Source organism: Bos mutus, chromosome 14, assembly GCF_027580195.1.
Source record: "Bos mutus isolate GX-2022 chromosome 14, NWIPB_WYAK_1.1, whole genome shotgun sequence".
Taxonomy (NCBI): Eukaryota; Metazoa; Chordata; class Mammalia; order Artiodactyla; family Bovidae; genus Bos; species Bos mutus.
This window is the reverse complement of record NC_091630.1, coordinates 61,181,326-61,195,944: the sequence shown is the minus strand read 5'-3', so window position 1 is coordinate 61,195,944 and position 14,619 is coordinate 61,181,326. Positions and strand designations below refer to the sequence as shown.

Here is a 14,619-nt window from a genome sequence, read left to right as displayed (position 1 = left end):
TTCACCATGTCAGTGTCCTGTACTCCTTTCTTTAGAACACTTTGGTTATAACTGTATGTGTGTAAGTATGTGTATGTGTCCCATTATGTCTATAATTACCTGCTTGATCTGCTTGATTTCCTCCCATTAGAACACAGACACAAGTCACCCCTAACAAGAAATCAACACAAACCACTCAATCAACCTTTCCCTCCAAGGGCAAAAACCAAAAGGAAGAAGGAATACAACACTAAAGCCTGGAAAAATGAGACCTCAAGAGGAGGAAGTTAAGGAAAAAAAAATATGAAAAGACAGAGAAATACAGCACAAATGAAAGAACAAGATAGAAACTCACAAGACCAAATAAAGAGGAAATAAGTAACTTATCTGGAAAAGAATTCAGAATAATTTGGAGTAAAGATGCTCCAAAGACTTGAAAATAGAATGGAGAAAATGTAAGAACTATTTAACACAGTTAATATAATCACAAAGAACATAGAAGAAATAAACAATAAGCAAACAGAGATGAATAACACAATTACTGAAATTTAAAATACTCTAGAAGGCAATGGCACCCCACTCCAGTACTCTTGCCTGGAAAATCCCATGGGCAGAGAAGCCTGGTAGGCTGCAGTCCATGGGGTCGCTAAGAGTCAGACACAACTGAGCGACTTCACTTTCACTTTTCACTTTCCTGCATTGGAGAATGCAGGAGAAGAAAATGGCAACCCACTCCAGTGTTCTTGCCTGGAGAATCCCAGGGACGGGGGAGCCTGGTGAGCTGCTGTCTATGGGGTCGCACAGAGTTGGACACGGCTGAAGCGACTTAGCAGCAGCAGCAGCAGAAGGAACCAATAGCAGAATAACTGAGGTTATTCCTCTGAATGAGGAGTGAGCAGGAAGAGAGAATGGTGGAAATAACTGCTGAAGAGCAGAATAAAGGGAAAAGAATTGAGGATAGCCTCAGAGACAATATTAAATGCACCAGCATTCGAGTTATGGGGGTCCCAGAGGAAGAAGAAAAAAACAAAGGCACTGAGAAAAAATTTGAAGAAATTATAGTTGAAAAGTTCTGCAACATATGAAAGGAAATAGTCAATCAAGTCCAAGAAGTGCAGACAGTCCCTTACAGGATAAACCCAAGGAGAAACACATCAAGACACATATTAATCAAGCTAACAGAAGGAAAAAAGAACAAGTAGCATACAAGGGAAAACCCATACAATTAATAGCAGATCTTTCAGCAGAAACTCTGAAGACCAGGAGGGAATGGCAGGATATATTTAAAGTACTGAAACAGAAAAATCTGCAACAAAGATTACTATACCCAGCAAAGATCTCATTCAAAATTGATGGAGAAATCAAAAGTTTTACAGACAAGCAGAAGTTAAGAGAATTTAACACCACCAAACCAGGCTTACAATAAATACTAAAGGGACATATATAGCCAGTAAACACAAGAGAAAGGAAAGACCTACAAAAACAAAGCCAAAACAATCAAGAAAATGCCAATAGGAACATATGTATCAATAATTACCTTAAATGTAAATGTATAGAATGCACCAACCAAAAGATATAGACTGACTGAATGGATAAAAAAAAGCAAGACCCATATATATATTGTCTACAAGAGACCCACTTCAGACCTAGAGACACATACAGACTGAAAGTAAGAGGATGGGAAAGGATATTCCATGTGAAAAAGTCAGAGTGGCAATCCTTATTTCAGAATAAATAAACTTTAAAATAAAGAATATTATAAGAGACAAAGAAGGACACTACATAATGATCAAGGGATCAATCCAAGAAGATATAACAATTGTAAATATGCACCCAACATAGGAGCACCTCAATACATAAGGCAAACATTAACAGGCATAAGAGGGGAAATCGAAAGTAAAATAGTCATGGAAGGGGACTTTAACACCCCACTTACACCAACGGAAAAATCATTAAAACAGAGAATCAATAAGGAAACACAAACCTTAAATGAAACATTAGGCCAAATGGATCTAATTTATATCTTCAGGACTTTCCATCCAAATGCAGAAGAATATACTTTCTTCTCAAGTGCACACGGAACATTCTCCAGGATAGACCACATCTTGGGCCACAAATCAAGCCTCAATAAATTTCAGAAAATCTTATCAAGCATCTTCTCTGATGATGACACTATGAGACTAGATATCAACTCCAGGGAAAAAACTGCAAAAAAACACAAATTCATGGAGATTAAACAATACATTACTAAATAACAAAGAGGTTACTAAAGAAATAAAAGAAATCAAAAGATTCCTAGAAACAAATGTCAATAAAAACACAACGACCCAAAACCTATGGGATTCAGCAAAAGCAGTTCTAAGAGGGAAGTTTATAATGATACAATCCTACCTCAAGAAACAAGAAAAGCATTGAATAGACAACCTAACTCTACATCTAAAGCAACTGGAAAGAGAAGAACCAAAAAAAAAAAAAAACCTAAAGTCAACAGAAGGAAAGAAATCAAAAAGATAAGAGCAGAAATAAATGAAAAAGAAATGAAGGAAACAATAGCAAAGATTAATAAAACTAAAAGTTGGTTCTTTGGAAGATAAAGTTGAAAAACCACTAGCCAGACTCATCAAGAAAAAAAGGGAGAAAATCAAATCAACAAAATTAAAAATGAAAAAGAGAGGTTACAATAGACAACATGGAAAGACAAAGGATCATAAGAGAATATTATGAGCAACTATATGCTAATAAAATGGACAACCTGGAGGAAATGGACAGATTCTTAGAAAAGTCCAACCTCCCAAGTCTAAATCAGGAAGAAATAGAAGTAATGAACAGGCCAATTACAAACATTGAAATCAAAACTGTGATAAAAAACCTCCCAAAAAACAATAGCCCAGGGCCAGATGGCTTCACAGAGGAATTCTATCAAACATTTAGAGAAGAACTAAGTCTTGTTTTTCTGAAACTCTTCCAAAAAATTGCAAAGGAAGGAACACTTGAAAACTCATTCTACAAGGCCACAATCACCCTGATACCAAAACCAGGCAAAGACAACACGAAAAAAGAAAATTACAGACCAATATCACTGAGGAACATAGATACAAAAATCTTCAACAAAAGTCTAGCAAACAGAATTTAACAACACATTAAAAGGCTCATACATCATTATCAAGTCAGATTTATTCCAAGGATGCAAGGATTCTTCAATATATGCAAATCAATCAATGTGATACACCATATTAACAAATTGAAAGATAAAAACCATATGATAATCTCAATAGATGCAGAAAAAAAGCCTTTGACAAAATTCAGCACCCATTTATGATTACAAATCTTCAAAAAATGGGCATAGAAGGAACTTATTTCAACACAGTAAAGACCATATACGATATGATAAGCCCATAGCAAACATTATTCTCAATGGTGAAAACTAAAAGCATTCCTTCTAACATCAGGAACAAGACAAGGGTGCCCACTCTCACCACTATTATTCAACATAGTCCTAGCTATAGCAATTAGAGAAGAAGAAGAAATAAAAGGAATCCAGTTCAAAAAAGAAGAAATAAAACTCTCACTGTTTGCAGATGACATGATACTATACATAAAAAAAAAAAAATAAACTATCAGAAAATTACTAGAGCTAATCAGTGAATTCAGCAAAGTCACAGGATACAAAATCAATACATGGAAATCTCTTGCATTCCTATACACAAACAATGAAAAATCAGAAAGTGAAATTCAGGAATCAATCCCATTCACCATTGCAACAAAAAGAATAAAATATCTAGGAATAAACCTACTTAAGGAGACATAAGACCTGTATATGGAAAATTATAAGACATTGATGAAAGAAATCAAAGATGATATAAACAGACGGAGAGCTATTCCATGTTCCTGGGTAGGAAGAATCAATATTGTGAAAATGGCTATACTACCAAATGCAATCTACAGATTCAATGTGATCCCTATCAAATTACCAATGGCATTTTTCACAGAACTAAAACAAAAAAATTTCACAACTCATATGGAGATACAAAAGACCCCAAATAGCCAAATCAGTCTTGAGAAAGAAGAATGGAGCTCGAGGATTCAACCATCCTGACTTCAGACTATACTACAAAGCTACAGCCATCAAGTCAGTATGATACTGGCAGAAAAACAGAAATATAGACCAATGGAATGAGATAGAGAGCCCAGAGATAAACCCATGCAACTATGGGTACCTTAGTTTTGACAAAGGAGGCAAGAATATACAATGGGGCAAAGACAGCCTCTTCAATAATTGGTGCTGGTAAAACTGGACAGCTATATCCAAAAGAATGAAATTAGAACACTTCCTAATGCCATACACAAAGATAAACTCAGAATGGATTAAAGACCTAAATGTAAGACCAGAAATTATAAAACTCTTAGAGGAAAACATAGGCAGAACACTCAGTGACATAAATCAAAACAAGATCTTCTATGACCCATCTTGCAGAGTAATGGAAATAAAAATAAGAGTAAACAAGTGGGACCTGATTAAACCAAAAACTTTTGCACAGCAAAGGAAACTACAAATAAGATGAAAAGACAACCCTCAGAATGGGAGAAAATAAGACCAAATGAAACAACTGAAAAAGAAATAATTTCCAAAATATACAAGCAGCTCATACAACTCAATACCAGAAAAACAAAAAACCCAATTAAAAAGCAGGGAAAAGTCCTAAACAGACATTTCTCCAAAAAAGACATACAGGTGGCTAACAAACACACGAAAAAAATACTCAAAATCACTTATTATTAGAGAAAAGAAAATCAAAACTACAATGAGATATCACCTCACACCAGTGAGAATGGCCATCATCAAAAAGTCTACAAATAATAAATGTTGGAGAGGGTATGGAAAAAAGGAAGCCTCTTGCTTGCTGGTGGGAATGTAAACTGATACAGCCATTATGGAGAACGGTAGGGAAATTCCTTAAAAAGCTAAGAATAAAACCACCCCCAGCAATCCCACTCATAGGCATATATCCTGCTGCTGCTGCTGCTAAGTCACTTCAGTCCTGTCCAACTCTGTGCAACCCCATAGACGTCAGCCCACCAGGCTCCGCCGTCCCTGGGATTCTCCAGGCAAGAACACTGGAGTGGGTTGCCATTTCCTTCTCCAATGCATGAAAGTGAAAAGTGAAAGTGAAGTCACTCAGTCATGTCTGACTCTTCACGACCCCATGGACTGCAGCCCACCAGGCTCCTCCGTCCATGGGATTTTCTAGGCAAAAGTACTAGAGTGGGGTGCCATTGCCATATATCCTGAGGAAACCAAAATTGAAAAAGACACATGTACCCCAGTGTTTGTTGCAGCATTATTTACAGTAACTAGAACATGGAAGCAGCCTAGATGTCCATCAACAAATGAATGGATAAAGAAGCTGTGGTGTGTGTACACAATGGAATACTACTCAGCCATAAAAAGGAACACATTTGAGTCAGTTCTAATGAGGTGGACAAACCTAGAGCCTATTATGCCGAGTGAAATAAGTCAGAAAGACAAATATAAATATCATATACAGACACATATATATGGGATCTAAAAATATGATACTCATGGATTAGTTTTCAAGGCAGCAATGGAGAAATAGACATAGCAAACAGACTTATGGACACGGGGAGAGGGGAGGAGAGAGAGGGCGAGATGTATGGAGAGAGTACTATGCAAGTTTACATTACTATATGTAAAACAGATAGCTAATGGGAATTTTCTATATGACTCAGGGAACTCAAACAGGGGCTCTGTGACAATCTAGAAGGGTGGGATGGGGAGGAAGATGGGAGGGAGGTTCGGAAGGGAGCGGACATGGGTGTACCTATAACTGCTTCTTGTTGATGTATGACAGCAAACCACAAAATTCTGTATAACAATTATCCTTCAATTAAAGAAAAAATGTTCAATTTAAAAATACTTTTGTGTTGTGATTGATAGACCTTGTTAAGAGGATGAAAAGACAAGTTACCAACTAAGAGAAAATGTCTGCCAACCACGTGCACAACAAAAAGTTAGTATCTAGAATATACAAAGAAACCTTAAAATTCAACAGTAAAAGACCAAACAGTTTACATAGAAAATGGACAAAAGGTATGACCTTGCAATGAACAGACTATTCAGATGACAAATAGGCACAAAAAATGCTCAACATTCCACCCAGTCACTAGGGAAACCAGAAAAAATACATATCTGGTTTGCAAGCAGAAAAGCAGTCATTGATAAGAAGGAATTATTCCTAAATCTTATGGGAGCTGCTCATATGATTGAATACTGAAGTTGTTATTTATTTAAATGTCTACTTAAATGATAGACCTTTAAACACAAATCATAATTGAATCATTGACAAAATTTCCTACAGACTCTCACACAGTAAAATTTAAAATAATTTGCCCTATTTATTTCAGAAAGAACAAACATGCTCCTTAAGATGAATGAATGTCCATCCATCCAACAAATGATAGGATCCTTTTGAATAAATCACATTCAAGTCAAATTCTAAGGATTTCCAAATATTTAGATCTTTTACACTTGAATTTTTTTGTGAATAGCCAATAGCTACATAAACAGTTTTAACATTTGTTCATGACTCCTGAATTAATATAGAAAATAAACCCACAGGGGCCATTTAACAAGGACTCTATGATCAATAATAATATCTAAGTGATGACTTTCCCAAAGAACTTTCTGAGATGACCTGAGAGATCCCTTGTCTTTGTTGCTCCATCACCCCACAATCCCTGCCACTCCTTGCTCTTGCACACCCTCTGGAAATACAAGAAAATGACAAGATAAATAATATTTAGCAAAGTGTACTTGTTTCAGGTTTCACCTTGTGTGCAGGTAATAAACTTTTTAAAAATCTCCAATTCTGATGGCAAACAAGAGTCTCAGGTCCCAACTCCATGAAAGCCCCTGGGAATGCCTGCAAGATATTAGGAATCAGGTCCCAGAAGAGCCGACATGGTCCCTGCTCCACGGATGAAGGAATTCAGGCCTGGGGAGGCTGGGGAACAACCCTCACAGCTAATCCACAGCAGAGACAGTGTGAGAATCTAGGTCACTCAACTCCCGGCCTGCTACTCTTTCCGGAACATTACACTCGCTCTTAGAATTACCAGGAATCACTTCCAATGAACAAAAATATTTATACAGTAAAAAGTGGATTAATGACACAATGAAAGTAGGTGGTAAGTAGTCATCTAGTCAAGGCAATTGGGAAATGCAATTTCAACTTTTTAATGGTAACTAAAACTCGCAATAAGCCAAGTCAGGATGAAATTCTCATTAGTCAATGTGGTCTCATACACAAAAATTTTTTTTAATTTCCTGGACTCTACATCCTACCAAAAAAAAAAAAAAAACACTAAAATGACCAACTTGCTACGTCATTGAAGAAATTTTGATATAATGGTGAGAAAATCCAAAAGATCTAAACATGGAAAGCAAGAAGTATGGGCTGGAGGAATTCAACTGGAATGGTGTGCTGACAATTCTGGGTCTTTTCCCCTCATGATGGTGGCCAGGAGCTCACCCTCAGTGCTATTTTATTAAAACTCACTCATTTGGTGGATTTTACAAAATACCATGATGCCTCTCCCAGAAGAGCATTTTTACTATTCACACTGTTGATGACTATAGGCTTGTTCACAAAAGTGCCCACACTAGGATTCACACCTCTCTTTGAAGCTCTTTTAATTTTGATTTTATCTTGTGCTCAGCCAGTCTAGGGAATGAAATTCATCTTTGGGTAATTGTGATCTTGGCTTAAAAGGACATTAAAAGAACTAAAGAAAGTAGATAGAACATCTGTTAGGATGACACAAAAAGGGTACATCTTAAAATATTTAGTCTATGCACCAGCCAAATAAAAGAATCCTCTTTTATAAATGTAGTGAATGATTAATGGGCCATTTCAAGGCCAATTAAAAATCTCGATACACAGATCTACAAGCAATACAAGTGCACGGCTGCAAGAGACAAAAGATAAGCAGATGGCAATTTCAGTGCCAACTGACTGGCAGAAAGAAACCATTAGCATATTGTAGCTTGAAAAATGAACAGGACCAGAAAGGTGATCAGAGTTCAGTTAGACATCAGCTGATGCAGATGAGCAAACAGAAAAAAAAAAAACACAGAAACTAATGCAAGAAAGTAAGAAGGGAAAGGACTAGCTGGGTATGAAACGAAGGAACCAGTCACAGGACAGATATCTAAACGGGCACCTTGCTTCCCAAAAGCACCCATTAAATACAAAATAATGCAAGTGAAACAAAAGCCGGCACCATTCCTCCAAAAGGATTTTTCAGTCTCGACACATTGGAAGTCTGAAAATAATGTCTGGGTCTTTTGAAAGTAATTTCCCCCAGGAGTTATCAGGAAAAAAATTCATTTCTGAACCTTCTTTTCAGAGCACAGAAAAGATTTTCATGACATTAACATTTCTAGGAGAAAAACAATTCTTTACTCAAATATGTCAATGGAAACAAGAAATTATTGATCTATTGCTACTTACGGTGTGAATTAATCACTCAGTCATGTCTAGCTCTTTGCGACCCCATGGACTGTAGTCTGCCAGGCTCCTGTCCACGGAAATCTCCAGGCAAGAATACCAGAGTGGGTAGCCATTCCGTTCTCCAAAGAATCTTCCTGACCCAGGGATTGAACCCAGGTCTCCCGCACTGCAGGCAGATTCTTTACTGCTGAGCCACCAGACAACTGGTGCTTTGAGAAACAGTTCAGTGCAGAAAACACTAACTGGTGAGTTGACTCAGGCTGGCTGTAGTACTGCACCTGGGGTGTGGGCGTGAAGCTGGGTTACAGGAGCTACTTTGTGGCCAAGAAGCAACTACTATGAGGAGGAAAAAGAGGCCAACATGAAAGGGACTGAATAAGGAAAAGATATCACTGCACCTTGAGTAATGCAGCAACTCTAAGCAGACTTACCCAGCACTATGAGGGGCATATGAATAAACCATACAAGTGCACACACACCATGCATTAAGCCATCTAAGCAAGTTCTCAGTTACTGTCAGCCAAACATATTGCAAACTGATTCACCAAGTATTCTCGAAAACACGTAAGTTTCAATTTCCATATAAGGTGTAGATTGATTCATGAATGGAGTTTCACCTTTTCTGGGAATTTCAAGCAGAAATTAAAGACTTATTATGGTGTTAAAGGGCTTTCCAGGTGGCACTAGTTGTACAGGACCCACCTGCCAACATAGGGGACCCAAGAAATGTGGGTTCAAGCCCTGGATCGGGAAACAGTTCCTGGAGGAGGGCATGAAAACCCACTCCAGTATTCTTGCCTGGAGAATCCCACAGACAGAGGAGCCTAGTAGGCTATAGTCCATGGAATTGCAAAAAGTTGGACACAATTGAACACAGCATGCACACTAGCAGACAGAGTGTTAAAATGCCTAATTTGGGGGTCTAAATTTTGGGGAACCCTTAATTCCTGAGACGAATACACCGAAGAGTAGAGATATATTGACTTAACCTATTTCAGCAATAAAAACTTAATGGATTTTGACAATATTAATGCCTTATGCATGTTAGTAAACTGATGGATACTGGACAGAGATGAAGATCACAAAGACCTTCCCTCACATGCTCCCGCTGCAGCCACAGGGACACAGGACAGGACTCGGAGCCTGTAAGACTACAGTACTGCTTGGCCATCAGTACGTTAGGCTTCAGTGTAAGCTGCTGCAGAGAAATAAAGGGCCAGCAGAAGGGAAGGGAGAGCACAGAGAAAGCTACTAATAACCCAGGTAGAAAGGCTTGGACGTGAGTGCCTGACACCAGAGGCAGAAAGGAAGACGATCTGATATGTGTCAGAATTAAACGTCTAAGGACTTGATGAAGAAAAGGTAGCTGAGAGGATGATTGCCTTTTAAAAAGTTATTGATCCTTCTTCATTAAACCAAATATGCTTTCTGGCATATTTTCAAGGAAAAAATAAAAAGCCACTAAGTAAATTCTACTTACACAAACCTGAGTGTTTTTACATCAGACACTTTATCTTTAAAATTATCTCTCCCCCTCATTGCTTCTTAGCCTTTTGGCCAAGATCAAATGCAATATCTGTTCTTAATCAGCTTAAAATTATCTCTCCTTCCCTGGTGGCTCAGACAGTAAAGAATCTGCCTGGAAGGCAGGAGACCCAGGTTTGATCCCTGGGTTGGGAAGATTCCCCTGGAGAAAGGAATGGCAACCCACTCTAGTATTCTTGCCTGGAGAATTCCATGGACAGAGGAGCCTGGCAGGCTACCGTCCATGGGGTTGCAAAGAGTCAGACACAGCTGAACGACCAACACTTCCCTTTGCTTAGGTTGACACAGTTTTCTTCATGTACTCTTTCTCCCCTCCTAGCATGGAAGTGTTATTCTCTTTTTATTTTTTAGTATCTTACCATAATTTTTAGGAAGCCATCCTGAGTTACCAAAATCCAGAGTTAGTATCACTCTCCATCACAGAAAAGGGCGTGGCGATGATTTAGTGATGTCCTGGATGGCATCACCGACTTGATGGATGTGAATCTGAGTGAACTCCGGGGGTTGGTGATGGACAAGGAGGCCTGGCGTGCTGCAATTCATGGGGTCGCAAAGCGTTGGACACGACTGAGCGACTGAACTGAACTGAACTGAACTCTGTCCTGACAGTGTTTCCTTTGGTGGTCTGACTGTTCACGTCTCGCTGGCTTAAACTTGATCAGTGCTTGTTCATTCATATTTATCAACGTGTTTAAAAATGCTCTGCTTCCACTTCCACCTTTGCTTCCTGCATATCATATCTTCTTCTGGACTCAGTTTCCTACTTTCTGAGACACTATTTCTAGTACTTGTAGCACATACCCCTAAGCTTCTAATGAACTGACAGTGTAGCTTATGAATGAATTAGGTAGCTTCTAATGAATTGACAGGTTTTTTTTTTTTTTCCACTTGCTTATGTTAAACAGATATTTACTCAAAGTAATTGCTATGGCTTCCCTGGTGGCTCGGTGGTAAAGAATCTGTCTACCAATGCAGAAGACTTGTGTTTGATCCCTAAGTCAGGAACATCCCCTGGAGAAGGAAATGGCAACCCACCCCAGTATTCTTGCCTGGGAAATTCCATGGACGGAGAAGCCTGGTGGGTTCTATACAGCCTGTGAGGTCGCAGAAGAGTTGGACATGACTTAGTGACTAAACAATAACAATTTTTTACACTATATTTGACCTTTCATGAACTTTCAGTATATATTTTATCTTTCTATGAAAAAAATGCTCAATAATAACAGTAAGTTGATATCTGGATATTAGACATTTCTTGATATAAATCCTTCCCTTCCACCTGTAATTTTTCTATATGACATGGTTAGTATTTTAACACATATTTCCACTTCTACTTCACTTTTCCCTCATTTTATTTCTTCCTTTTAAATGTCTTATAGTGAAGTAGTGAAGTTGCTAAGTTGTGTCCAACTCTTTGTGACCCCATGGACTGTAGCCTACCAGGCTCCTCTGTCCATGGGATTTTCCAGGCAATAGTCCTGGAGTGGATTGCCATTTGCTTCTCCAGGGGATCTTCCCAACCCAGGGATCGAACCTGGGTCTCCCGCATTGTAGACAGACGCTTTACCGTCTGAGCCACCAGGGAAGTCCTTAAATGTCTTAGTTTCCTTTTTAATGATTTTAGTTTCTTTACTCATTGTGTTTAAAACCTTTACATCCTACTCTCCATCAGACAACATGATTCTTGACTTGTCCCTTTCTGAAGACTAGTCAGTGCCCTTGTAACCTTGAGCACATAACGACTGAATTTAAACTATAAGAAGCCAGAGCAAGCAGTTTTAGGACGTTATAGCAGCAGTTTTTGTTTTCCAAGCACTCCTGAACAGTCTCCAGATGGAAATAAATTGGAGTCTTCTATCAATTGACGTCTTTTTCCTGGGCTAGATGCCAGATTTAATAGTATTCATAATCACCTTCTTGCCAAATTGTTTTTAACCTACATTTGTTTTTTGTAAGAATTAAAAACACATTCTACAAACAAGTCTGAGTTTCTGACTACAATTATAAATTAAAATTATATACAAAAAAATACAAACTATTTATATCTTAGAATATTACATGAAGAAAAGCATAAAAATTCATAGTTGATTATATGCTGACTTGTCAGTAAATGGAGCATTAGAAAACAAATTTCCATCAAAAGCTACCAGACAAGTAAGCTTCCAAAGATCCCAAATGTCACACTCATACCTACACATGGGCACATACACACACACACACACAAGTACATATGTATGCATTTATATTCGTTGATTCATATTTTAAACTACATATGAAGTGATGTGTTAGCCACTCAGTCGTGTCCAACTCTTTGCGATCCCATGGACTGTAGCCTGCTAACCTCCTCTGTCTATGGAATTCTCCAGGCAAGAATATTACATATAAGAATATATAAAAAGGTAGATAGATAATTTCTAATTTATATTAAAAGCTTTAAATGAGAATCAAATAATATCCTAAGAAGTAATATTCAGCTCTTTAAGAAACATCTGATAGCTTAAATAAAGCTGTTGAAAACACATGCTTGCTTAACCCAAAATTTGCGTTATCTAAAATATACAAAGTGAGATTAAAACAAATTTTCATACTTTAATGATATCTGTGGTCCTATCTTACATGAAAGAAAACGTGGATTTCTTGGATGTTTCTCCTAGCAATGAATATTTATGATATTTGACCTAAAGTTGGGAAATATAATTATTAGCACTAAGTGATACTAAGTTATAAATGGAGCCTTTAATATTGGTCACAATGTCCTGTGATCTTGTTGAAACATAATTTTCCTCAAGAATTTTTACCTTTGAAACTTGGGAGTTGGATTAAATGATCCTCAAACATTCTCTCAGTTTTAACAGTTTATCATGATAAAAAGAAAAAAATCCTTAAATTAAAAAAAATGCAGATGATGAAAAGGAAATTGACCATATTTTTCACTAAACCACTAAAAAATCATTTCTGACATGATGCTCTTCCAAATGCAACTTTATATAATACACTTCATAGAATGAGGACAAAGAAAGGCATTTTACAGACACAAAGAAAATTACACACTGCCGTTGAATTCCTCCACTGTAAGGAACAGGCGCGGCCGTCAGTGAAGTCCTCTGGGGTGTTCACACGTGGCCACTTCGAGCACAGTCTCAGTGAGCTCCCCTGGCCACAGGAAGTCATGGTCACACTACAGCCCTGAACCCAGATGCTTGGGCTGGCACGCAAGGCTTTCAACTGTTAAAAGTGACTATCGATGTTTATTTTAAATCTCCTGAGTTAAAAGTATTTGAGTTCTTCTAGTTTACCTTCTCTGTCCATTTTGACTCCAGTTTTAGTTACCAATCAACAGATAAAACAGAGGCTCACTCGGTGACATATTCTCAACAGAGTAGATACATTTCTATATTTTTAAGTTCTTTTCTATAATTTTTAATTTATTTATATATTTCTGGCTGTGCTGGCTCTTCATTCTTTCAAGGGCTTTTTCTCTAGTGGCAGTGAGTGGGGCCGCTCTAGTTGCAGTGCTCGGGCTTCTCTTTATGCTGGCTTCTCTTGTTGCAGGGTGTGAGTTCTAGGGTGTGCAGGCTCCAGTAGTTGCTGCCCTCGGGCTCCAGAGTACAAGCTCAGTGGTTCCGGGCTTAGCTGCTCCAAGACATATGGGATCTTCCCAGACCAGGGATAGAACCTGTGTCTCCTGCATTGGCAGGCAGATTTTTTGCCACTGAGCCATCAGAGAAGTCCTACGTTTCTGTATTAATGTGATTTTGTAAAGCACTATATTCATTGATTATAGATAAATAACTAAGATGAAACGAACACACATTTGCTTTTTGAAGGTGCTCCTGTATCCTTATCACACCAGCTGTGCTGAACAGAAGGCACCTGCCTTCTGACAGTGTCCAATCAACAGTCACTGCATGGAAAGACTAACTCACTGGGCCTCTGTACTGCCCAGTGGGCAATTTCAAAAATGCTGCAGTCCACGGGGTTTCAGAAAGTCGGACACAACTTAGCAGCTGAACAACAACTACCTTCACATCCGTGTGCTAATGGTCCTGGATCTGGGCATACGACATCTTAAGGGCAAGGGCGGCAGAGTGGCCTTGGGTGGGAGACACCCCCTATGCTCACTTATTCCACATGGTGCCCAGCAGCTAGCATCGGGAGCAGGACGCTGACCGTTACCTGATAATTTGTGGGGGTTTTTGGTGTGCCGGGAAAAATCACAAACAAGAAGATGCCAACAATGCTAAACGTACACTCAGATGGGGTGAAGGACACATCAGAGCAGAGGAGTGAGAGTCACCTGGCAGAGCTGTGAGACGAGGGGCCCGAATGGGGCTTTCATTCAGTCTGTTTAACGAAGGAAGAAAGGAACTGAACTGACATCCGCATGAGAGACAAGGAAAGCTTCGAGGCTTGGCCAGAGGGTCGGGCTGTCTTTGGAACCTCTCTCATCTCTTCTTTAATAAAAAGTTAAAGAAAAAGGAAGTCTTGGGAATCTTTAGATTTATCAGCAAGGAAATTGCTGAGAACCGAGGAAAATGTCTGTCTTCACCATTCCCTTTGAAAG

At 38.5% G+C, this 14,619-nt stretch overlaps 2 pseudogenes; one reads left to right on the top strand and one right to left on the bottom strand.

The window, feature by feature from the left end:
* The window catches only part of LOC102287124 (protein-L-isoaspartate O-methyltransferase domain-containing protein 2-like), a 158,098-nt pseudogene that overhangs the window by 89,526 nt on the left and 53,953 nt on the right, over window positions 1–14,619 (bottom strand).
* Window positions 10,048–10,185, top strand: LOC138990812 (U2 spliceosomal RNA; annotated as a pseudogene).